Source organism: Procambarus clarkii, chromosome 8 (assembly GCF_040958095.1).
Source record: "Procambarus clarkii isolate CNS0578487 chromosome 8, FALCON_Pclarkii_2.0, whole genome shotgun sequence".
Classification (NCBI taxonomy): domain Eukaryota; kingdom Metazoa; phylum Arthropoda; class Malacostraca; order Decapoda; family Cambaridae; genus Procambarus; species Procambarus clarkii.
Window position 1 is genome coordinate 18468497 of NC_091157.1, and position 26823 is coordinate 18495319.

At 42.3% G+C, this 26823-nt stretch overlaps 1 protein-coding gene across 1 annotated transcript in view; it reads left to right on the forward strand.

The window, feature by feature from the left end:
* Positions 1–4993: 4993 nt before the first annotated feature.
* LOC123759738 (uncharacterized) overlaps positions 4994–26823 on the forward strand; it is a 423534-nt gene continuing 401704 nt past the window's right edge. Inside the window, exon 1 of the mRNA XM_069317337.1 lies at positions 4994–5038. The gene's annotated coding sequence lies outside the window, so the exon portion shown is untranslated. The remainder of the gene's footprint in view (positions 5039–26823) is intronic.

Genomic DNA, 26823 nt, shown 5'->3' on the forward strand with positions numbered 1-26823 from the left:
AATGCGACTTTAATAATAGTGTCAAGAGCACACTTCCCAGTGCCCAAGGGTGAGGGCATGAAGGGCAGAACACACACTCTTCCCGGCGTCCAAAGGGTGAATGGTCCTGCCTTTGTCTTGCACGTGATGGGAAAATATCGCCTAACTAAAAAAAAAACCAGCAGAAGTTTGTTTGTTTGAGGGAGGTGGCGAGAGGGCCCCAGGACCCACCTCCCTCCCCCCAACTCGCCAGTAACTGCTCCTGACTATCAGCATTACGTTTGTACGAAGTCCAAGTTGTTCACAATGACTGTTGGCGAGTTGTTTGGTGTCTTGAGTCTCATATTGCTAATGCTCTTATTATTTTCATAGTAAAATGTCAGCAGTAGTTACTATTTTGACAAATGAGCTTGTGTTAGCTGTTTTTTACAGCTGATATATATATATATATATATATATATATATATATATATATATATATATATATATATATATATATATATATATAATGTCGTACCTAGTAGCCAGAACGCACTTCTCAGCCTACTATGCAAGGCCCGATTTGCCTAATAAGCCAAGTTTTCCTGAATTAACATATTTTCTCTAATTTTTTTCCTATCAAATGATAGAGCTACCCATTTCATTATGTATGAGGTCAATTTTTTTTATTGTAGTTAAAATTAACGTAGATATATGACCGAACCTAACCAACCCTACCTAACCTAACCTAACCTATCTCTATAGGTTAGGTTAGGTTAGGTAGCCGAAAAAGTTAGGTTAGGTTAGGTTAGGTAGGTTAGGTAGTCGAAAAACAATTAATTCATGAAAACTTGGCTTATTAGGCAAATTGGGCCTTGCATAGTAGGCTGAGAAGTGCGTTCTGGCTATTAGGTACGACATATATATATATATATATATATATATATATATATATATATATATATATATATATATATATATATATATATATTTTATTAAATATGACCGAAAAAGTAAGATTAATAATTCTAACACGAATTTTCTCAATCTTTCGTACATTACGCTTCACTGTTGGAGGTAAATCAAAAATCACTTCTCCAAAATTCATTTTTATTTCTAGTCTGATGCGACACGGGCGCGTTTCGTAAAACTTATTACATTTTCAAAGACTTCACAAATACACAACTGATTAGAACTTACGTCTCTCTGATATTATATCTACATTTGAGTGAGGTGGGAAGGATGATGTGGCATTAACACAAGACAGAACAGGGGATATTAATAGGGTATTAAAAGTATCAACACAAGACAGAACAGAAAACAATGGGTATTGAATAGAAGTGTTTGTAGAAAGCCTATTGGTCCATATTTCTTGATGCTTCTATATTGGAGCGGAGTCTTGAGGTGGGTAGAATATAGTTGTGCAATAATTGGCTGTTGATTGCTGGTGTTGACTTCTTGATGTGTAGTGCCTCGCAAACGTCAAGCCGCCTGCTATCGCTGTATCTATCGATGATTTCTGTGTTGTTTACTAGGATTTCTCTGGCGATGGTTTGGTTATGGGAAGAGATTATATGTTCCTTAATGGAGCCCTGTTGCTTATGCATCGTTAAACGCCTAGAAAGAGATGTTGTCTTGCCTATATACTGGGTTTTTTGGAGCTTACAGTCCCCAAGTGGGCATTTGAAGGCATAGACGACGTTAGTCTCTTTTAAAGCGTTCTGTTTTGTGTCTGGAGAGTTTCTCATGAGTAGGCTGGCCGTTTTTCTGGTTTTATAGTAAATCGTCAGTTGTATCCTCTGATTTTTGTCTGTAGGGATAACGTTTCTATTAACAATATCTTTCAGGACCCTTTCCTCCGTTTTATGAGCTGTGGAAAAGAAGTTCCTGTAAAATAGTCTAATAGGGGGTATAGGTGTTGTGTTAGTTGTCTCTCTGACACAACACCTATACCCCCTATTAGACTATTTTACAGGAACTTCTTTTCCACAGCTCATAAAACGGAGGAAAGGGTCCTGAAAGATATTGTTAATAGAAACGTTATCCCTACAGACAAAAATCAGAGGATACAACTGACGATTTACTATAAAACCAGAAAAACGGCCAGCCTACTCATGAGAAACTCTCCAGACACAAAACAGAACGCTTTAAAAGAGACTAACGTCGTCTATGCCTTCAAATGCCCACTTGGGGACTGTAAGCTCCAAAAAACCCAGTATATAGGCAAGACAACAACATCTCTTTCTAGGCGTTTAACGATGCATAAGGAACAGGGCTCCATTAATTAACATATAATCTCTTCCCATAACCAAACCATCGCCAGAGAAATCCTAGTAAACAACACAGAAATCATCGATAGATACAGCGATAGCAGGCGGCTTGACGTTTGCGAGGCACTACACATCAAGAAGTCAACACCAGCAATCAACAGCCAATTATTGCACAACTATATTCTACCCACCTCAAGACTCCGCTCCAATATAGAAGCATCAAGAAATATGGACCAATAGGCTTTCTACAAACACTTCTATTCAATACCCATTGTTTTCTGTTCTGTCTTGTGTTGATACTTTTAATACCCTATTAATATCCCCTGTTCTGTCTTGTGTTAATGCCACATCATCCTTCCCACCTCACTCAAATGTAGATATAATATCAGAGAGACGTAAGTTCTAATCAGTTGTGTATTTGTGAAGTCTTTGAAAATGTAATAAGTTTTACGAAACGCGCCCGTGTCGCGTCAGACTAGAAATAAAAATGAATTTTGGAGAAGTGATTTTTGATTTACCTCCAACAGTGAAGCGTAATGTACGAAAGATTGAGAAAATTCGTGTTAGAATTATTAATCTTACTTTTTCGGTCATATTTAATAATATATGTCTACAGGAAAGACTGCTACCAAAATATACTAATATACTAATATATATATATATATATATATATATATATATATATATATATATATATATATATATATATATATGTCGTACCTAGTAGCCAGAACGCACTTCTCAGCCTACTACGCAAGGCCCAGTTTGCCTAATAAGCCAAGTTTTCATGAATTAATTGTTTTTCGACTACCTAACCTACCTAACCTAACTTTTTCGGCTACCTAACCTAACCTATAAAGATAGGTTAGGTTAGGTTAGGTAGGGTTGGTTAGGTTCGGTCATATATCTACATTAATTTTAACTCCAATAAAAAAAAATTGACCTCATACATAATTAAATGGGTAGCTTTATCATTTCATAAGAAAAAAATTAGAGAAAATATATTAATTCAGGAAAACTTGGCTTATTAGGCAAATCGGGCCTTGCATAGTAGGCTGAGAAGTGCGTTCTGGCTACTAGGTACGACATATATATATATATATATATATATATATATATATATATATATATATATATATAGATAGATAGATAAATTAATTGAAATTTGTAATATAGTTGTATCAATAATTGTTTCATTTGTAGTTGCAATAGTTAGATACAGTTGTTGGAATGTTTTGTATAGCTGTATTAGGTACTGGAATAGCAGATATAGTACTGTATTTACAGTAATGCTTAGCACTGGTAAGAAAATACTCTCACAAAGCACTTTGGTGAGAATATTTTCTCTCCCACAAAATGTTGTGAGATGGCTTGTTGATAAGCATGTTAAATTCAGTTGAAATCGGTTGCTTGTAACATTAACTGAGTGTTCAGAGTGAACTTTGATCTTGGTTACGTTAGGTTAATCTTGATGAAACACGCTTATTAACACCATTTATTCGAAAGGTACATTACCTTTGAAATAATCATGCCCTTAGGCAAGTATCATCCACTCAGGTACCATTGCATGTAACATTCAATGTGTACCAAGAAATTCATACATCCATAACCTAATCAAATTCCGTAATGTTCTCGATCTTATAACTTAGTAACGCATATATCAGTTATGGTAATCATGGGGTACAATATATCAGGTGTTACGATATCCTTGTACGATACTTCGTTATTCCCTAGTTTTCTATGTAAATATATCTCCTTATACTGTATTGGACTATTTAGGCCCATATAGCGCAGCGACCTAATAGGTATCTCCTTATGCTATCATGTCTTAAACAGGTATCTCCTTGTTTCGTCTTGGACTAAGCAGAAACCTTCTAATACCATAGTGGTCTAACCAGGTGTCTCCTTCTTCTGTTAGAGGCTTAAGTCAGGTATTTCCGTATACCTTTTATTCCCCAAGCATTTCCAAACAATCCTCCTTCCACTTTCGTGTTCTATATCAGGAACTCTCTTATATCGTTAAATCCAAATCAGGTGCATCCCTTATACTGCTGAATTCTAGTCGGTGGCTCCTTATACTGTCGAGGCAAATGAATATGTATAAAATAATAATTAATCTTACTTTTTCGGTCATATTCAACAACATATTTAACAAAACACACTCACACACACAATATATATATATAAATATAATGTCGTACCTAGTAGCCAGAACGCACTTTTCGGCCTACTATGCAAGGCCCGATTTGCCTAATAAGCCAAGTTTTCCTGAATTAATATACTTCCTCTAATTTTTTTCTTATGGAATGATAAAGCTACCCATTTCATTACGTATGAGGTCAATTTTTTTTATTGGAGTTAAAATTAACGTAGATATATGACCGAACCTAACCAACCCTACCTAACCTAACCTAACCTAACCTATCTTTATAGGTTAGGCTAGGTTATTTAGCTGAAAAAGTTAGGTTAGGTAGTCGATAAACAATTAATTCATGAAAACTTGGCTTATTAGGCAAATCGGGCCTTGCATAGTAGGCATAGAAGTGCGTTCTGGCTACTAGGTACGATATATATATTATATATATATATATATATATATATATATATATATATATATATATATATATATATATATATATATATATATATAATATGCGAGTTCATACACACACACACATCTCTGCTTTATACCTAACATACGAACGTAAAATTGCCAAAATTAATTAAGACCGTTTATAACCTGGTATTCACTCCTTGTTTCAGACCGCGGGCCAGCTGTCGTCTCGGTGGAGGACCAGCTGGTTATGAAGGTAGGTGGTGACCTGCCTGAAGGTGGAGTATGATGTGTGTGTGTGTTGGTGATGGTCGGAGGATGGTCTGGGTTCCCTAACACCAAGTTGCGGAACTTCAGGATCCATACCCGAGTACAGGCGGGTATCCAGTAAAGTATTTGGGATGTTTGTTCCAAATTGGGCCTTCTAAACTTTAAGTTAGACTGGGGAACATCACTACCCACTCATGAGTGAGGGCGGGTATCTAGTGAAGACTGGAGTGCGTTCCCAGCTCCTAACAATTAAGTTTCTGGTTGTGACATTTTGAAGCCCATCATAGTACAGTCGTAGTGAGTGTTTGTAGAGACTCCTAGAGACGTGTGTTGAATCCCCCATTCCATTGCCGTAGTATTTAATTATGAATTTTATTGTAAAAACAGTTTCAATGCCCTTGAAGATTGATGCCATAATGACGACATCATTGATAACCAAAGACAAAACATGGGTGTGTAGGCAATAACGTTGAGTGCGTATGTGTGTGTGTGTGTGTGTGTGTATGCATGTGTGTGTGTGTGTGTGTGTGTGTGTGTGTGTGTGTGTGTGTGTTGGGGGTCTCATTTGTCTCCATACTCTGTGCCACTGCTGATTAAGTGAGAATCTTAGCGAGCGCGTGAACGCCTGACACATCCTCAAGTGACTAGCGGAGTAATTTAGGGGAAGGAAAGTGTAAAATACATAAACAGATGAAAGAACGTACCCAAAAAACAGTAAAAAAAAAAGTCAATAATAAAAGACTAACAAAATCCAACAAAAATTAAGACGAAACAAAAAATGAACAAACATTTAGATAAACAAACTAAAACATAAAATTAACAGAAAACAAATACAAAGAAGAAAACAAATCTAAATCTGTAACACAGCATGTCCAAGGGTGGAGGCCAGACGCCAGCGGCTAGCCCCATTAAACTATGCAGGTGATGTGTGACTGTATGGCGAGTATAATCTGGTGATTGCGGTCGATCCCAAGGCCTATAAGAAGGATTAACTCCTATTGCGACAAACCAAAAGCTCCTGTGATGTCTGGCCCAGCCACTTGGGCTGGATGGTAGAGCGACTGTCTCGCTTCATGCAGGTCGGCGTTCAATCCCCGACTGTCCGACTATTACTTCCCACCCCTTTCCTTTCCATTACTTATAGATTTGATTGTCCCAATTTGTTGAACAGTAGACTTTACAGCTGTTACTGATGTCGATTCTTTGTCGATAATGATGATTCAACATCAATAACGTTCTTCAATGTTGATTTATCATCAATAGAATTGATACAATGTTGATTCAACATCAACAGTGTTGATGCAATGTTGATTCAACATCAACAGTGTTGATACAATGTTGATTCAACATCAACAGTGTTGATACAATGTTGATTCAACATCAACAGCGTTGATACAATGTTGATTCAACATCAATAGCATTGATACAGCATCAATATCGTTGATACAATGTTGATTCAACATCAACAGCGTTGATACAATGTTGATTCAACATCAATAGTGTTGATACAGCATCAATATCGTTGATACAATGTTGATTCAACATCAACAGCGTTGATACAATGTTGATTCAACATCAACAGCGTTGATACAATGTTGCTTCAATGTTGTATCGATAGCATTGATACAACATCAATAGCGTTGATACCATGTTGATTCAAAGTTACAGGAGCATCTTTTGGCCACAGCGAGAGATAACTGAGTCACACAGATAGAACGAGAGAGAGGAAAAAATTTGAATGGGATGGAGGGATGGATGGATTAGGAAAGGAGAAAGAGACCCGGATACCACCGGGTACCCCAATCGATTTATACAAGAGAAAGTCTATCTGTCCGTCGATTTGACGCCAGACGCTTAGGACTTACCTCACGAAACTTTGCATGGTGACTGGGCTGAGTGTGGGAAGGACCTAAGATGCATCTACTGTAATAAATGTGTCCATCTTCACAATGATTAGCTTATCATATTAAATATCAGTTCTCTTATACATAAGAGAAACTTAGCGAAGATGGGAGTTAGTGTAAATGATTATAAGGATGAAGGGAAAATGACGAAGAGCAGAGAAAATGGTTAATTGTAGGGAAGATGGTGAAGGGTAGCGGAGGTGGTGAAGGGTAGTGGAGGTGGAGAAGGGTATGAAAGATGGTGAGTGATAGTGAGGGTAATGATGGGTGAACTAGGAAGATAGAAAATAAAGTTAGAGGGGGGGGAAGAGGGGAGAAAGGGAGAGAGGTGCTTTATTCTTAGTAATGTAATATAAAGAAAAGACAATAGAGAAAATAATTAGACAAGTTGATGAAAGACAAATAGAACGATGATTATGGGGAACGATTATGACGAAATGGGCGAAGAGGAAAAAAGAGAAAGTAAAATAAAGAAGAGAAAGTGAAACTGGAAGAAGTAGAAGAGGTTGTAGACGACAGACAACCACAAACATACACACACACACACACACACACACACACACACACACACACACACACACACACACACACACACACACACAAAATCACGGAAGGATTGACTGGGAGAACAAGGAACTGCATGGAGGCGAGAATACGTGGAGAGCCAAACTACTGGAGGTGGTGACTAGAAACTTTTTAACCAAGCATGTCAGAGAACCCACAAGGATGAGATGAAATGACGAACCAGCGAGACTCGACCTAGTCTTCACTCTGAACGACTCCGAGATAAGATAAATCGGGTTTGAGATCCCAGTAGGACTGAGCGACCACAGTGTACTGGTGTTTGAGTACCTGATTGAAGAAAGGCTATTGAGCTCGAGCAGGGAAACTGAAAACAAAAGGCTGGCATTCCGAAAGGAAAACTATGAGGAGATAAGAAAATTCCTAACAGATATCGGAGACGGCCCATGACATGATGGACTACATCACGCAGGAGTCTAAGGAAACAGCAAACAAGTTTGTCCCCGTTCAAAAGGAAAACAGTGAAATGAAGATGAGAAACCCATGATTTAATCAGAGATGTGGGCTAGCTAAGCAGCAAAGTAAAAGGGCATGGAGAAACTATAGGAATAACAAAACACTTGAGAGCAGAGAAAGATACCAGAGTGCCAGGAATGAATATGTCAGGATGAGAAGAGAGGCAGAAAGACAATACGAAAATGACATCACAAGCAAGGCAAAGACTAAGCCTAAATTGTTGCATAGCCACATCAGGAGAAAAACAATAGTAAAGGAACAGGTTATGAAATTAAGAATAGGAGCAGAAGGATTCACTACAAACGAAAAGGAAGTGTGTGAGGAACTGAATAAGAAATTTCAGGAGGTCTTCACTTTACAGCAAGAAGAAATTCCAGAGATAAGAGAGGGAATAGTTAAACAGGAACCACTGGAAGAGTTTGAGATTAGCTGCGGGGAATTAAGGAAGAGTTTACTAGAGTTGGATGTGACAAAGGCTATAGGCCCAGATGGAATCTCCCCATGGATACTAAAGGAAGGAGCAGAAGAACTGTTCCTGCCACTCTCCATAGTGTATAACATATCACTAGCAACAGGGGAACTGCCAGAAATTTGGAAAGCAGCTAACGTAGTCCCGATATATAAAAAAGGGGAGAGACAGGAGGCCCTGAACTATAGGCCAGTGTCCCTAACCTGCATACCATGCAAGCTGATGGAGAAGATTGTGCGAAGATAGCTAGTGGAACATCTGGAGCGAAGGAACTTTGTAACACAACATCAACATGGGTTCAGGGATGGCAAGTCCTACCTAACTGTGTTACTTGAAATCTATGACCAGGCAACAAAATTCAGGCAAGAAAGAGAAGGATGTGCAGACTGTATATTTCAGGATTGCCAGAAAGCCTTTGATACAGTACAACACAAGAGGCTAGTGAAAAAGCTGGAGATGCAAGCTGGAGTGAAAGGGAAGGTACTTCATTTGATAAAGGAGTATGTAAGCAATATGAGACAACGAGTCAATGTGAGGGGTGAGATCTCAGATTGGCGAGACGTTACAAGTGGAGTCCCGCAAGAGTCAGTCCTTAGACCTATACTGTTTCTGATGTGTAAATGATTTCCCAGAGGGTATAGACTCGTTTCTGTCAATGTTTGCTGATGATGCAAAAATTATGAGGAGGATTGAAACAGAAGATGATAGTAGGAGTCTAGAAGATGACCTAGACAGACTGAATAAATGGTCCAACAAATGGCTGCTAAAGTTCAACCCGAGTAAATGCAAAGTAATGAAACTATGCGGTGGAAACAAGAGGCAAGGATACAGAATAGGAGATGAAGTACTTAATGAAACGGACAGAGAAAAAGATCTAGGAGTTGATATCACACCAAATCTGTCTCCTGAAGCCCACATAAAAAGAATTACGTCTGCGGCATATGCGAGGCTGGCTAACATCAGAACAGCCTTCAGGAAACTGTGTAAGGAATCATTCAGAATCTTGTATACCTCACATGTAAGACCAATTCTGGAGTATGCGGCCCCAGCATGGAGCCCGTACCTTGTCAAGCACAAGACGAAGCTGGAAAAAGTTCATAGATATGCCACTAGACTAGTCTCAGAACTAAGAGGCATGAGTTACGAGGAAATGCTGCAGGAAATGCACCTTACGACACAGGAAGACAGAAGAGTAAGGGGAGACATGATCACTACCTACAAAATCTTCAGGGGAATCGACCGGGTAGACATGGATAAACTATTCAACACTAGTGGTACGCGAACAAAGGGACACAGGTGGAAACTGAGTACCCACATGAGCCACAGAGACGTTAGAAGAAACTTTTTCAGTGTCAGAGTAGTTAACAGATGGAATTCATTAGGCAGTGATGTGGTGGAGGCTGACTCCATACACAGTTTCAAATGTAGATATGACAGAGGCCAGTAGACTCAGGAATCTGTACACCAGTTGATTGACAGTTGAGTGGCGGGACCAAAGAGCCAAAGCTCAACCCCCACAATCACAAATAGGTGAGTACAAATAGGTGAGTACATACACACACACACACACACACACGGAACCACAGCTCCTCCACAGTCACATCAGGAGGAATACCATAGTGAAAGAACAGGTAATGAAACTTAGAACAAACGAGGACAGGTATACTGAGAATGACAAAGAAGTGTGTGAAGAACTCAACAAGAGGTTCCAGGAGGTCTTCATAATAGCACAAGTTGAGGTCACTGCGCTAGAAGAGGGGGGAGTAAACCAGGCGGCCTTTGAAGGGATCGAAACTACGAGAGATGAGGTCATGAGACACCTGCTAGATCTGAATATGAGAAAGGTTGCTGGTCCAGACGAGATCTCACCATGGGTATTGAAAGAGTGTGCAGAGGCACTCTGCTTGCCACTCTCCATAGTGTATAGTAGGACACTGGAGACGGGAGACCTACCAGAAATATGGAAAACGGCTAATGTAGTCCCAATATACAAAAAGGGTGACAGACAAGAGGCACTGAACTACAGGCCAGTGTCCTTAACTTGTATGCCATGCAAGGTGATGGAGAAGATCGTGAGAAAAAATCTAGTAACACATCTGGAGAGAAGGGACTTCATGACAAATCGCCAACATGGGTTTAAGGAGGGTAAATCTTGCCTGACTGGCTTAAAAGAATTCTACGAATAGGTGACATAGATTAAACAAGAAAGAGAAGGCTGGGCTAACTGCACTAACTCTCCAGCTAGTACATAAGCTGGAGAGACAGGCAAGACCAACTGGTAAAGTGCTCCAGTGGATAAGGGAATACCTAAGCAATAGAAAGCAAAGAGTTAAAGTGAGGGGTGAGACCTCAGATTGGCGTGAAGCCACCAGTGAAGTCCCACAGGGCTCTGTACTCAGTCCAATCCTGTTTCTGATTTACGTAAACGATCTCCCAGAGGGTATAGGCTCCTTCCTCTCAATGTTTGCTGACGATGCAAAAATTATGAGAAGGATTAAGACAGAGGAGGACAGCTTGAGGCTTCAAGAAGACCTGGACAAGCTGCAGGAATGGTCGAACAAATGGCTGTTAGAGTTTGACCCAAGCAAATGTAATGTAATGAAGATAGGTGTAGGGAGCAGGAGGCCAGTTACAAGGTATCATTTAGGAGATGAAATTCTACACGAGTCAGGGAGAAAGACATGGAGGTTGATATTACTCCAGACCTGTCCCCTGAGGCCCATATCAAGAGGATAACATCAGCAGCATATGCCAGGTTGGCTAACATAAGAACGACATTTAGACACTTGTGCAAGGAATCACTCAGAACTTTGTATGTCACTTATGTCAGACCAATCCTGGAGTATGCAGTCCCAGCATGGAGTCCATGTCTAGTCAAGCATAAGACCAATCTGGAAAAAGTTCCAAGGTGTGTCACCAGACTACTACCCGGGCTGAGAGGTATGAGCTATGAGGAGAGACTACGGGAATTAAACCTCACGTCGCTAGAAGACAGAAGAGTTAGGGGGGGATATGATCACCACGTACAAGATTCCCAGAGGAATTAACAGGGAAGATAAAGACTGGCTACTTAACACAAGGGGCACACGCACTAGGGGACACAGTTGGAAACTGAGTGCCCAAATGAGCCACAGAGATATTAGTAAGAATTTTTTTAGTGTCAAAGTAGTTGACAAATGGAATGCATTAGGAAGTGATGTGGTGGAGGCTGACTCCATACACAGTTTCAAGTGTAGATATGATAGAGCCCAATAGGCTCAGGAACCTGTACACCAGTTGATTGACAGTTGAGAGGCAGGACCAAAGAGCCAGAGCTCAACCCCCGCAAGCACAAATAGGTGAGTACAAATAGGCGAGTACACACACACACACAGGCTATGGGCTTGATAGTTGAGTTGACAGTGCTCTGGTCTCGTAATCCTAGGGTCCGGGTTCGATTCCCGGTGAGAGCAGAAAAAATAGGCAGGATTTCTTTCACCCTGACGCCCCTGTTACCTAGCAGTAAATAGGTACCTGGGAATTAGACAGTTCTTACGGGCTGGTTCCTGGGTATGTGTTGTGGGGGGGGGGAGAGGTAAAGTTTATTGACAGTTGAGAGTGGGACTGAAAGAGCAGAGCTCAACCCCAGCAAGCACAACTAGGTGAGTACACACAAACACACACACACACACACACACACCGCCGTCGGTGAGAGACAAACGTGTTAGAGAGGTCCGCTGAGATTCGTCAAATACTCGGGACCTTGAAGGAGTATCGAGGCTAGATCATAGTATTTGGCCTCTCGCAGTGTGTAACAAGCAGAGTGCAACGTTGCATAGGCAAATCACTAGCGATAGAGCGAAGAAACCAAAGTGGAGCTAGTGGCATCACCACTGCACATACAGTGTTGAGAACCGTGTGGAGTGACCCGACCTGACGGCCAGCGTGGGACGACCGACATGGAAGTGCCTGGTTGTACTTTTTGGGGTGCCTAGTAAGTGCCTCCCCCACTCTCCCTGAAGTCTTCAACAGTGTGCAAGGTTTAAATAATATCATGTAGTAGTCACATATAATGCATTTCATTCCATAAAAGAATAGTAATCTTGATAGATTGATAGAGAATGAGGCAGTAACCTCACTGTGAGCTCAGATGGGGCCTGAATTGTGCTGTTAATCCCTACACACACACACAAAGATAGGGCAACACCGCCCCCCCCCTTTCCCCCTACACGTCAACTGACCACCACAGATAGTGACATATAATGTCCCACCCCCATCCTCCCTCTCTCTCTCTCTCTCTCTCGCCCTCTCTGTTTCTCTATATCTCTCTCTCTCCTTCGCTGACTCCCTCTTTCTCGACCTCCCACCCTCCCTCTCTCTCGTCCTTCCTTTCTCGCCCCCACCCTCTTCCTCTCTCTCCCCCTCTCTCTCTCCCCTCTCTCTCGTCCTCTCCCTATCTTTCTTGCTCTCTCTCTCTTGCCCTCTCTCTCTCTTGTCTCCCTCTCTCTATCTCTCTGCACCCCCCCTTGCCTAACCCTATCAAAACATATCAGGGAAAGGGACAAGATGGCAGGAGTATGCACCAGGGACACAGGAAACAGTCAAAGTGACCAAACGAAGGAAATGTTTGCCCAAGCTTGGGAGGAATTCAGGAGGGAGATACATGAAATGAGGATTACAATTAACAACCTGCAAAGTGAGCGAACATCAGCAAGGGAGCTCAAACCCCTCACAGAGGAAAATAATGAGGCTGAGCATCAGATTATCATCCAAAGGGAAGGTGGATATGTAAAATTGGAAGGAAATGCCTCTGTGCCTTAAACATTTGTGGAAATACAGAGAAAGAGCTCAGAAGCAATTGACACAGTGAGGGAGGTAGCCATATCTTAAGATTATCTTGAGACGATTTTGGGGCTTCTTAGTGTCCCCGCCGCCCGGTCCTCAACCAGGCCTCAAGCCCCAGGAAGCAGCCCGTGACAGCTGACTAGCACCCAGGTACCTATTTTACTGCTAGGTAACAGGGGCATAGAGTGAAAGAAATTCTGCCCATTGTTTCTCGCCAGTGCCTGGGATCGAACCAAGGACCACAGGATCACAAGTCCAGCATGCTGTTTGCTCGGCCGACCGGCTCTCTGAATACTGGAGGAATACAAAAATGTATTCCTCCAGAGGGACAGGACAAAGGAGGAAAGAGCCGGGGCAGCAGAGACAAGGAGGAAGCTCAAAGAGAGGAGTAAACCAGGAAATCACAGCCCCCAACACAACAGTCCAGAGACAAGAGGGGAACCCACAATCAGCATCCCAGCAACATCAGAGGGGAGGGCAACACCACCACCGTCCTCTACATAGAAACCCTCTCTTCCCCTCACCCTACCTGCCCCCACTCAAATGCTCACCCAACCCTCCCTCCCCCCCTACCCAATTTCGACCCTGTCAACCCTTCCCCAATCCCACCATGATCCCTCTCCTGCCTCCCCCCCTTCGCCCCATACACTCCCTATCCCTCCTCCCCCCACCCCATATCCTCCATGTCCGCAATATCTCCTTACCCCATTCTCTACCTATCCCGCTTTCCCTTGAACCCCCCCCCCCAAAAAAAAAAAAAAAAAACTCTGAAACCCTGCAACCACCTCACAGATCTTCACACACAGTCTACAGCTACCTTCACCAGCAGAACGCTCACCAAGAGGGGGACAAGAAAATATACAGAAGAAAATGAGCTTCAAGACAATGTACACTAACATAGATGGGATTACAAATAAAACAAATGAACTTGGAGAATGGGCACTAGAAGAAAACCCAGACATAATAGCACTCACAGAAACAAAGCTAACGAAAACCATAACAAATGTATTGTTTCCACAGGACTACTATGTAGGAAAGAAAGAGAAGGGAGAGGAGGAGGTGGGGATGCTTTGCTGATAACAAAAGGTTGGAATTTTGAAGAGATGGTTAATCAGGGCTGTGAAGGTTTCAGTGACTACATATCAGGCACCATAGCAACTGGAGGACAGAAAATTATATTAATACTCATATATAACCCCCTACCAAACGACAGAAGACCCAGACAGGAATATGATAGAAACATCATGGCCACCATCAATATAATAGAGAGAGCAGCTTCTGTGGCTAGCAGGAACGGATCCAGACTACTAATTATGGGAGACTTCAACCATGGGAAGATAGATTGGGGAAACAGAGACTCACATGGAGACCCAGACACATGGATAGCCAAGCTGCTGGACGTGGCAACAAGAGACTTTCTCAGTCAAACGTAAAGGGACCGACAAGATTGACAGGAGAGGATGAACCAGCTAAAACTTGATCTGATATTTACCCTAAATGAGTCGGATATACGGGAAGTTAAGTTGAAAGCCCCCTTTGGAATGAGTGATCATAGTGTATTGATCTTTGAGTACCTGGTAGAGCTAGGAATTATCTCCCCCCAAAAAAGAACTAGGAAACAAAGGGCTGGTGTACCGAAAGGGAAACTATGAGGATATGAATAAATTCCTAAGGAATATACCATGGGACACAGAACTCAGAACTAAGCCCGTACATGACATGATGAACTGTGTCACCGCAAAGTGTCAGGAGGCAGTAAACAGTTTTATCCCGGCCCGACAGGAAAAAAACGAGAAGCAAAAGAAGAATCCGTGGTTTAATAGGGAATGTATGAAAGCAAAGGAGCTGAACAAAAGGGCGTGAAGGAACTTCCGAAATAACAGAACACCAGAAAGTAGAGAGAGATACCAGAGAACCAAAACCGAGTATGTTAGTGTGAGAAGAGTAGCTGAGAAAATATATGAAAATGAAATAACTAATAAAGTCAAGACCGAACCAAAGCTACTACACAGTCACATCAAGAGGAAAACCACAGTGATGGAACAGGTGATGAAACTTGGGTGAGGATAGGTACACAGAGAATGACAAAAAGATGTGTGAAGAACTCAACAAGAGGTTCCAGGAGGTCTTCACAATAGAACAAGGAGAGGTCACGGCGCTAGGAGAGGTGGCAGCAAACCAGGCGGCCTTAGAAAGGTTCGAAATTATAAAAGATGTAGTCAAGAGGCACCTTGTAGAGCTGGACGTGAGAAATGCTGTTGAGCCGGACGGAATCTAATCGTAGGTATTGAAAGTGTGCAGGAGCATTTTGTTTGCCACTCTCCATAGTGTATAGTAAGTCACTGGAAACGGGAGACCTACCAGAAAACTGGAAGACAGCTAATGCAGTCCCAATATACAAAAAGGGTGACCAACAAGAGGCACAGAACTACAGGCCAGTGTCCTTAACTTGTATACCATGCAAGGTGATGGAGAAGATCGTGAGAAAAAACTAGTAACACATCTGGAGAGAAGGGACTTCGTGACAACCCATCAACATTGGTTCAGGAGGATCAATCTTGCCTTACAGGCTTAAGAGAATTCTACGATCAGATGACAAAGATTAGGCAAGAAAGAGAAGGATGGGCGGTCTCACATTTTTTTGGAATGTCGGAAAGCCTTTGACACAGTACCCCCTTAAATGGCCGATGCATAAGCTGGAGAAACAGGCAGAAGTAACTGGTAGGGCGCTCCAGTGGATAAGGGAGTACCTAAGCAATAGGAAGCAGAGAGTTACAGTGAGGGGTGAGGCCTCAGATTGGCGTGAAGTCACCAGTAGAGTCCCACAGGGCTTGATACTCGGACCTATCCTGTTTCTAATATACGTAAATGATCTCCCAAATGGTATAGACTCATTCCTCTCGACGTTTGCTGACGACGCCAAAATTATGAGAAGGATTAAGACAGAGGAGGACAGCTTGAGGCCTCAAGAAGACTTGGACAAGCTGCAGGAATGGTCGAACAAATGGTTGTTAGAGTTTAACCGAAGCAAATGTAATATAATGAAGATAGGCGTAGGGAGCAGAAGACCAGATACAAGGTATCATTTGGGAGATGAAATTCTTCAAGAGTCAGAGAGAAAGACCTGTGGGTTAATATCACACCAGACCTGTCCACTGAAGCTCATATCAAGAGGATAACATCAGCGGCATACTCCAGGTTGGCTAATATAAGAACGGCCTTTAGAAACTTGTGTAAGGAATCTTTCAGAACATTATATACCACATATATCAGACCAATCCTGGAGTATGCGGCTACAGCATGGAGTCCATATCTAGTCAAACACAAGACTAATCTGAAAAAGATTCAAAGGTTTGCCACCAGACTAGTACCCGAAATGAGGGCTATGAACTACGAGGAGTGCGGGAATTAAACCTAACGTCACTGGGAGACAGAAGAGTTAGAGGGGGACATGATCACCACATACAAGATTCTCAGAGGAATTGATAGGGTAGATAAAGACACACTATTTAACACAAGGGGCACATGCACTAGGGGACTCACATGGAAATTGAGTGACCAAATGAGACATAGAGACGTTGAAAGAATTTTTTTCAGTGTCTGAATAGAAGACAAATGAAATGCTTTAGGCAGTGATGTGGTGGAGGCTGACTCCATACACAGCTTCAAGTGTAGATATGACAGAGCCCAGTAGGCTCAGGAACCTGTACATTAGTTGATTGACAGTTGAGAGGCTGGACCAAAGAGCCAGAGTTTAATCCACACAAGCACAACTAGGTAAGTAAAACTAGGTAAGTACACACACACACACACACACACACTTATTTAACCGCACTGTACCCAAACGTGTACAAGGAACAAATTGCACCCGCCTTCTCCAAGCTTAGCATCACTGTCTTGTTCAATTCCTTCTTTCCTTCCCTATCCCCCTCCACCTTACCCTCTCTTCCTAGCATCTTCTAAACCCCCACAAACACGCCGAAGAAGACCCAAACGACTCAAAACTTCTCGCGAAATGGAGCATCAGGAATCGGTCCCCGCCATGCCAGACCAGCATCCTGAGAGCACACTTTGGCGTTTGTTTCTTGTTTCCACGAGGACGGGCGACACGGGACGCGCCTCTATCCACCGGCAAATAAACGCGACATTATCCATTTTTTGTTGGGGATGGGGTGGGAGGGGGGAAGGGTAGCAAGGAAGGGAGGGTGGTGATAAGGGGTCATATTCAAGGGGGGGGGGGTGGCTGGAGAATGTGTAGGAGAGGAATATGACTGTTTGGGATAACGTGTTTTAAACTGCAGATGTAGAGTGTTGTGTGTTTGAGTGTGTGTGTCTATGTTACGGCCACTATGGGTCGCAACCGGGTTCTTTGCTGGAGGAACCAAACTACTATTATCCGACCCCAAGTCGGTAGTGGCTTTCAAGGAGTAGGCTTGGTAATGCCAAGGGAAGTTTAATAAATAAATAAATAAAAGTTTAAATTTTAAAAGGGGGAAGTTTAAATGAATACAACACTTCATCCTTTATCAATATATTCACTCCACTTATTACCACTTTCCCATCACCTTAAATAGAAAATAATAAACGAAGTATTACTACACTGATATATACACATGTGTCGCTCTCTCATAGGACACTAAGCATTCCTCGATGCTAACGCGATGCAGCCTTGTCAACTTCCGTGTTTCCTCAACACACAGTACCGTCCTCAACCAGTACTGGGAAACATCCACGAGTCTTCCCTAGCCACGGGCCAGCCTATCTACAGTCTCACTAGGTGCCTCTTGTGGACGCCTACACTCACTCTCCAGCCTGGTGTTGGCAGAGAACATCAGCCTCGCGCTGCTGGGCCTCTACACGAACAAATACAGGGGTAGAGAACTCCTGGCAGGAGCTTCTTGAAGCGAGCTAGTTACACTCCTCCCCAGCACCTCACTGTCGGTCGTCTCTTCCTCTTGCCAGTCTCGGGATACGCCGAATGCGTTTCATTGCCACTACACAGGCAGAAAGCAGATACTACACAGTTAACTCTTGGGCTGCAGCTCACTGCTCAAGTCAAGCAGAATTGAGTAGAGAGATAATAGGCTGACCTGTGTAGACTGCTTGTCTCCGTACCACTGCAACCCTATGTCGCTTATGTGGACACTGACACGTCATCAATAAACTGGCCAGTACTCGTGAACCTAGGAAATACCACTTACGGACTCTGTCATTGACATACAGCTCATATCATAACAGATGGCGCTGATTTCTAGTCGCCACCTCACCAGAGGTCAGCCACAGCAATTCTTCGGGTTGACCAAGACAGGAATCTTAAATCTCTTGCAGGTATCATACTGCCACCACCAGATGGCGGCATCCATTTAGTGGGGGTTTAGGGAGCAGACTCATAGATGGCGCTGACGTCGCTACTCCACTCTCCGACGATGTAGACGGGTTCGTACCTGTACTCACCTATTTGTGCTTGCGGAGGTTGACCTTTGGCTCTTTGGTCCCGCCAAAGCTGTGTGTGTGTGTGTGTGTGTGTGTGTGTGTGTGTGTGTGTGTGTGTGTGTGTGTGTGTGTGTGTGTGTAAGTGTGTGCTTATGTATTAAAAAAGCTTAACTATGTCAAGATATCTTGCCAAAAATCTGGCCAGTAAAAGTACTCTCAATAATACTCACATTGACACGTTGTACATATACCCACATCGTTCGTCATTGCCTGACCCCCACCCCGGAATACAGCACGATACATCCGCCTGATAGTGTATCATGTATATATAAACCCACAGGCACATGCCCAGCTTATAAAGTGGCATCTCAAAGCTTCTCTCAGAGAGGAAGCTGGAAGTGAGGACGACAGCTCGTAATGGCGTCCCATGGAGTGAAAAGGCGCCTCCGGAACCCCTATAAAAAGGTGGGAAAGTGGGCCAGTGGGTCTCATGGCCTTGTTCATATGGTAATGACGGCTGAGGCCTCAATGGAACTATGGGGGGGAGAGGGGGGAGGTAATGGAAGCTGTGTTGACGGCTTGTCTGAACCAATGGTGGCTGCCGTCTGATGCTGATAGTCAAAAACATTTTATTACTAATAATAAAATTAATATTGTTTCGATATTGATGAAGTGATATAGAATGATAACAGTGCGGAATGCTAATTAGAAGAATTGTCAAAAATAATAGTTCCGATAGTTGAACTATTGATATGAAAGCCAGACAATTACTATATAATATAATCAGTGTTCTAAGCTGTCTAAACAAAATCAAAACAAGTCGCCAGTAAGAAACCTCAATCATTGAACACATATTTGAAAAATATAATTTTTGGGAAAATAGAAAATTGTCTTAATAATAATTATAAACCCACAATTTGTTTTCTCAAATAAGAAAAGCCCATCAGGTTTTTTCTTATTTCTTACCAGCAGTACCCGCCACGCGTTGCTGTGGCTCAGTCTGGGTAAGTGGGAAAGAAAGAACAGGGAAAGCACACGTTTCTAATATGCTTTTACAATGCTTGTAGGTATACAATATTTTGTTGTTGTTCCATTGTCTGTGGAGATATGGAGACTGGCTGGTTTGCCGACTCTAGAACACGCAAAATATACTTGTCCATGTGAGAAGCAATCCATGTCTACATATAAAGTGCACAATTCTAAAGATTGGCCCTGAGCTTTGTTGATAGTTATTGCAAACGCCAATCGAATTGGAAATTACAATCTCTTAAATTGAAATGGCATATCTGTTGGAATCATGGGAATGCGAGGAATAAGGACATCTTCACCTTTGAAAGGTCCTGTCAAGATTGTTGCTTCTACGAAGTCGCTGATTAATGTTTTTACTGCAAGCCACGTAGTATTGCAAAGTTTTGGCTGGTTGATATTTCGCAACATGATAATTGGCACGCCGATTTTCAACTGCCGTTCGTGTGTTGGTATCCCTGGCAGATCGAGTGAATAAAAAATTCTGTTGAATAATTAACCGCTTCATCTGCTTCCTTAACAGTGTCGACGGACTTGTATGTGACTGCCTCGCTTTGAATGTTAGACTGAATAATATTGTTAAGTTCGTGTGCCGGATGCTTTGGAAATGTTGCACGTGGGAGTTTCAATGAATTGCATGTTCAATGGCAATTTCAAAGCCGAGGTAGCAGTTCTTCCACTTGGTAGATACGTCGCAGCTATTCCGGACGATGCAAGAGCTCAGGCAATGCCCTTTTGGGATTAAAATGCTGCCAGAATCAATCTAATTAGAAGGGGTTTTCCAGTTCTTCCTGGCGCATCTCAGAAAATTTTTCAAGCCCGTTATTGACAGTTTGAATTATTTGATTGTTAATGCCTTCTCGCTTAAGCGTTAGATTAGGAATATTTGATTGCACATATGACAACAGATCACCCGTGTTGTAACTTTGTTCACAAAGCAATTCTACATCGAACGAAGCAGCAGCAGATCGATTCGGTGATGTCATTTCCAATTAATGGAGAACTTTGTTCGCGATTTCTAAGCACAAATCTTCAATCATTATCAACGCTTCGTTGTAGATTTCTGCTGTGAATTCCATTTTCATATTTTAATTTTCCTTTCGTATTCCACGTACAATATCTTCAGCCATGTGCAATTTATATTTCTCCCATTACTCTGTTGGAGACGAAGGAAAGCCGGTGGTCAATATGATTGCAAACAATGCCCGTTTTTTATTTGGATGTGACATGTTGGACGCGTCATTAATGCATACATCCCAGTGTCGGCCATTCTCCAATTAATTCAGAGGTTGACATGCACTACGGAAAGTGGCATGTGTAACGCCGTTGACAAATCTTAATTACTGGAAGACGTTGACCCAGGCACATTTACCATCAGCATGCGAAGAAAGAAGCATTCATCTTGATTGGGATGCATGGTGGATGTCTGCCTATCGTAGTTTATTTGAATGTGCGACGTTGTCCGTCGACTCGCTCTTCTCGTTTGCGTCCTTCTAATGATTTTCTACTGGCATTCCACGTGTAATACGGAGGCACTTCCGAATACAACAGTGGTTTTTTTTTGCAAACGCGTCCGTTTGACATAACGTGAAGAAAGCAGTATCCGTTGTAGCCGGTGGATGCATAGCTGTTTGTTGCACATTTGCAGCTGGGAAGAATCGTATTTTCCATTTTCTTGTTTTCAAAACAAAATTAAAAAGTACTAACGAAATATTTCAATTCAAACGTAGATCAATCGACACAGCTCAGTTTCACCCCCAATTGCACTGAAAAATAAGAACATTTAAAAAACGGAATGGAAAACAATGAAAAAAGGAACAAATAACCTATACTCACGAAATGATCACTATGGTAAACAACGCCACTCAATTCCAAGGCAATGTCACACAAAATAATTAAATTAAAATGAAAATAAATCAAAGTCTATGAAAAATCAATTTATCAATGCAATCAGAAACATTGAAATGAAATTGTAACGTATTTGAAATAGTGTGTGTTGCTCCTACGTGCAACAGATGGCGCTGTTTAACAAAAAAAAACATGATTTTACCTGTCATAGGGGTGGCATCTATATAGTAGGTATATAGAAACATGCACGTATTTGAATGGAACGTTGTAACAAAATTTAAAAGCAATCGGAGAAGAACTTTCGGAGATTTCAGCATGTGTTGCTCTTATAGCCCACAGATGGCGCTGATTTTCAAAAACATATTTTTTTCCTGTCACAGGTGAGACATGTAAATAGTAGGTATATAAAAACACTCGTCTATTCGAATGAAACGTTGTTTCAAAATTTCAAAGCAATCGGTTAAGAGGTTTCGAAGATTTCCCTGACATGAAAAACATATGAAAAACAAAGTTTTTCAAAAAAAGCATGTTTTTTTTCCCGTCAGAGACGTGACATCTATATATTATGTATATAAAAACATGCTCGGATGCGAAGGAACGTTGTGTGAAAATTTCAAAGTTCTTCAAAGGTGAAGAACTTTCGGAGAATAGCGATTTTAAACAAACGAGCGTTTCCATTTTTATTTATATAGATTTAGAGAAAGGAAAAGTCTACTCACAAGAAAATTAGACCTGAAAAATAGAACAAGAATCTAGATCGTGGTGGGAAGGAAGGAATTATCAGGACAAATCGCCAAGCCATTATCACTATATAACACTGTGAAGGGAATAGGATAGAGATTTGGCATGAGACGAGGGGAAAGGCTCAGAGCCCAGGCTCTGGGCTCGTAGTCTCAAGGGACTAGGTTCCATTCCCGGTCGAAGCAGAAACAAATATTCAGAGTTTCTTTCACCCTGATGAGCCTGTTCACCTAGCAGTATATAGGCACCTGTGAGTTAGACAGCTGCTTCGGGCTGCATCCTTTGGATAAGTGTATGTGAGAGAGAAATGTATATAGCAGATATGATCGAGGACAAATAGATCTGGAGTCATTACATAACACAACCAACGGATAATAAGGCGGGATCCAAGAGCTAACAGCTCGATCCAGCAGGCACAAGCATTAAATACAAGTAGTAAGTGCACAAACAACACCCGCAGACACGCACGCAAAACCAGACAACAAAAAAACTCTATTCCAAAATATCTTTAAACAGCAAGTCAGGTGATGCTCTCACGTTGAAAAACAATTGAGAGCATTATGCAACTTTTTCGATAAAAGTTGTCACAATAGGCGGTCTGACCTTATTTTCTGATAGCTTGGTTGCTAATGTTGCCGACCGCTTCCACAGGGGGAGGGGGGCAGTGTGTGAATTTTAGATTCTGACTTGTCTTGTTTAATGGGCACTCTGTTTGTTATGTTTTTGAGTTGTTGTGTTTGTGTCTACGCGTGAAAAAGCCACATGGGACCAATCACATACGCCAGCTCTCACTCGTCAGTTTGAAGGGAGTGAAGCAAAGCTTGCTCAACTGAGTCTATAATTATACAACTGGCAGAAAAGTCTGAGTGTGATTTCATCGGTCTGATGGACAGGCAATAAAGAGGCCGATTCTAAGGGTTTAGTATACAGGACAGAGTTCGATTCTATGATCACGTTTTTCAAGACCCTTTCAAAGAGCAAATACCAAAAGAGTGGGGGGGGGGCGTTCTAATCTCAACACTGTGTAATACACAAAGAAATCACAATGAGAAAATCCCCTAGGGCTGTTAGGTGGATGCGAACCTACGACCTTGGCCTTGGCAGTCGAATAGTCTACCACTCGACCATCACTGATGTGTTTAAAGTTATACAACTGGATTTCTAGTGAAATCAAAGGAAGTTTGAAGGTCCCCTACTGGATGAAGCAAATCCAAATTGTTTACATATGACTCAAACACTCCGGTGGAAGAGCAGAGTGGTTCCAGACCTTACATTAACGTGAATCACGTTACGTTAATGACATTAATATTAAATCAAGTGTCAATGTCATTGAATCACATAGTTCCAAGTAGATCCTTTCATTGTAAAATATCTTGATGGAAGAGCATGTCAAGTTAGAACTGCCATCATAACCTTAATTTCATACGCTATTGACCTCCTCCTCCTCCTCCACCTTGCAAGGGATGGGTTCGGTGTGAGGCCTATTAACCTACTTTCGGAACCTACCGACCATTGAGCAACTACAGTATATTTTAGGAACAGAAGTAAACTTTTAGTGTACATGCGCCGAGAAGCGAGGGATACCTCTTTGTGTTTATATAAATGCTCATATAAATACGTGGTTATATATAAAGACTTATTTATAGTCTATATAAATAAGTGTTGATCATTACCTTCCAGAAACAGGACACACACTGTCCAGCAAAGGTCACACACACACACACACTTCGCGCACGTGCGCGCGCACACACACACACACACACACACACACACACACACACACACACACACACACACACACACACACACACACACACACACACACACACACAGCAACATTTGCAGAAATGCTAAAAAGGAATAATTCTGAAATAATGTCCACAGTGATGGAGGTAGCCATGAAAGTAGCCACCTCACAGAAAGTGGCACGCTCCACTACCCAGCTGCTGGAAAGAAAAAGAACAGTGGTAGCTGTGGGTATTAAAGCGCAGGAAGGCTCCAGTAGGACAGAGTGGAATGATAAGGGCAAAGCGACCGTGAATGAAATACTGAAGACACTAGAGATGAAAGGGGCTGAGCATAGCATTGAGAAGGTTTTCAGGCTAGGCTGGTACAACAAAGACCGAGACCATGTGTTAAAGATAGTGTTTGCAAACGAGAACACAAAGGAGAAGATTTTAACAAGGAAGAGCCCACTACAATATGTGGAAGAATTCAAAAAAGTATTCCTCCAGAGGGACATGACATGGGAGGAGAGAGCCAGGGCGGCAGAAGCAAGGAAGAAGTGCAGGGCGAAAGGGGAAAACCAGGAAATCCCAGCTCAAAACACAACATCCCCAGAGGTGAGGGGGGAACCCGCAACCAGCTATCCAGTAACAACAGAGGGAAGGGCAACCGCACCACCCTCCTCTGCATAGAAAATCCCCTACCCCAAACCCTCCCTGCCCCTACTCAAATGCTCAGCCAAATCTCCCTCCCCCACCCCCAATTCCCACCCTGCTTCCCCTTCCCTTCTCCCACCAGGTCCCCTCTCCCCCATTTTCCTTCCTATCCTCCAACCCCCTTTGTACCGTACCCTTCCTTCCCCCCCCCCCTTCACATGACACCCCGCCCCTCATCCCAGTATCCTCGGAGATCCTGTTATCCACCTCACAAAACCTCACACCCATGGAACAGCCTCCCCCACCAGCAGAACACTCACCAAGAAGGCGATTTGAGAACAGACAGAAGAAAGTGAGCCTCAAGGCAATGTACACTAACATAGATGGAGTTACAAATAGAGCAAATGAACTTGGAAAATGGGTACAAGAAGAAAACCAAGACATAATACCACTCACAGAAAAAAAACTAACGAAAACCATAACAAATGCAGTGTTCCCACAAGACTACTATGTTATGAGAAAAGAGAGAGAAGGAAGAGGTGTTGGTGGTGTAGCTCTGCTGGTAAGAAAAGGCTGGGATTTTGAGATGTTTATTCAGGACTGTGAAGGTTTCAGTGACTACATAGCAGGTACCATAACAACTGGAGGACCAAAAATTAGTCACATATAATCCACCACCAAATGACAGAGGACCCAGACAGGAATATGATAGAAACAACAGGGCCACCATTAACATAATAGAGAGAGCAGCTTCTGTTGCTAGCAGGAATGGATCTGGACTACTAATTATGGGAGACTTCAACCACGAGAAGATAGATTGGGAGAACAGAGACCCACATTGAGAACCAGAAACATGGAGAACAGAGACCCACATTGAGAACCAGAAACATGGAGAACAGAGACCCACATTGAGGACCAGAAACATGGAGAGCTAAGCTGCTGGACGTGGCAACAAGAAACTTTCTAAACCAGCACATCAAGGAACCAACAAGAATGAGAGGAGACGATGAACCAGCCATGCTCGATGTGATATTTATCCTAAATGAGTGGGATATAAAGGAAGTTAAGATGGAAGCACCCTTGAGAATGAGTGCTCACAGTGTATTGACCTTTGAGTACCTGGTAGAGCTAGGAATTATTTCCCCATAAAAAGAACTAGGAAACAAAAGACTGGCATACCGAAATGGGGGTTATGAGGAGATAAGAAGTTTCCTAAGGGAAACATCTAGGGACGCAGACCTCAGAGTTAAGTCTGTACAAAATATGATGAACTATGTCACCCAAAAGTGTCAAGAGACAGTAAACAGATTTATCCCGGCCGAAAAGGAAAAATCTGAGAAGCAAAAGAAGAATACATGGTATAATAGGGCATGTAAGGAAGAAAAGGAACTGAACAGCAGGGCGTGGAGGAACTTCCGGAACCACAGAACACCAGAAAGCAGAGAGAGATACCAGAGAACCAAGAATGAGTATGTTAGAGTGAGAAGAGAAGCAGAGAAAAATTATGAAAATGATATAGCAAACAAAGTCAAGACCAAACAAAAGCTACTCCACAGTCACATCAGGAGGAAAACAACAGTGAAAGAACATGTAATGAAACTTAGAACAGGCGAGGACAGGTATACAGAGAATGACAAAGAAGTGTGTGAAGAACTCAACAAGAGGTTCCAGGAAGTCTTCACAATAGAACAAGGTGAGGTCACTGTACTAGGAGAGAGGGAAGTAAACCAGGTGGCCTTGGAAGGGTTCGAAATTATGAGAGATGAGGTCAAGAGACACCTGCTGGATCTTGATGATAGAAAGGCTGTTGGTCGAGACGGGATCTCGCCATGGGTACTGAAAGAGTGTGCAGAGGCACTTTGCTTGCCACTCTCCATAGTGTTCAGTAGGTCACTGGAGACGGGAGACCTACCAGAAATATGGAAGACGGCGAATGTGGCCCCAATATACACTAAGGGCAACAGGCAAGAGGCACTGAACTACAGGCCAGTGTCCTTGACTTATATACCATGCAAGATGATGGAGAAGATCGTGAGAACAAACCTAGTAACATCTGGAGAGAAGGGACTTCGTGACAAATCGCCAACATGGGTTCAGAGAGGGTATA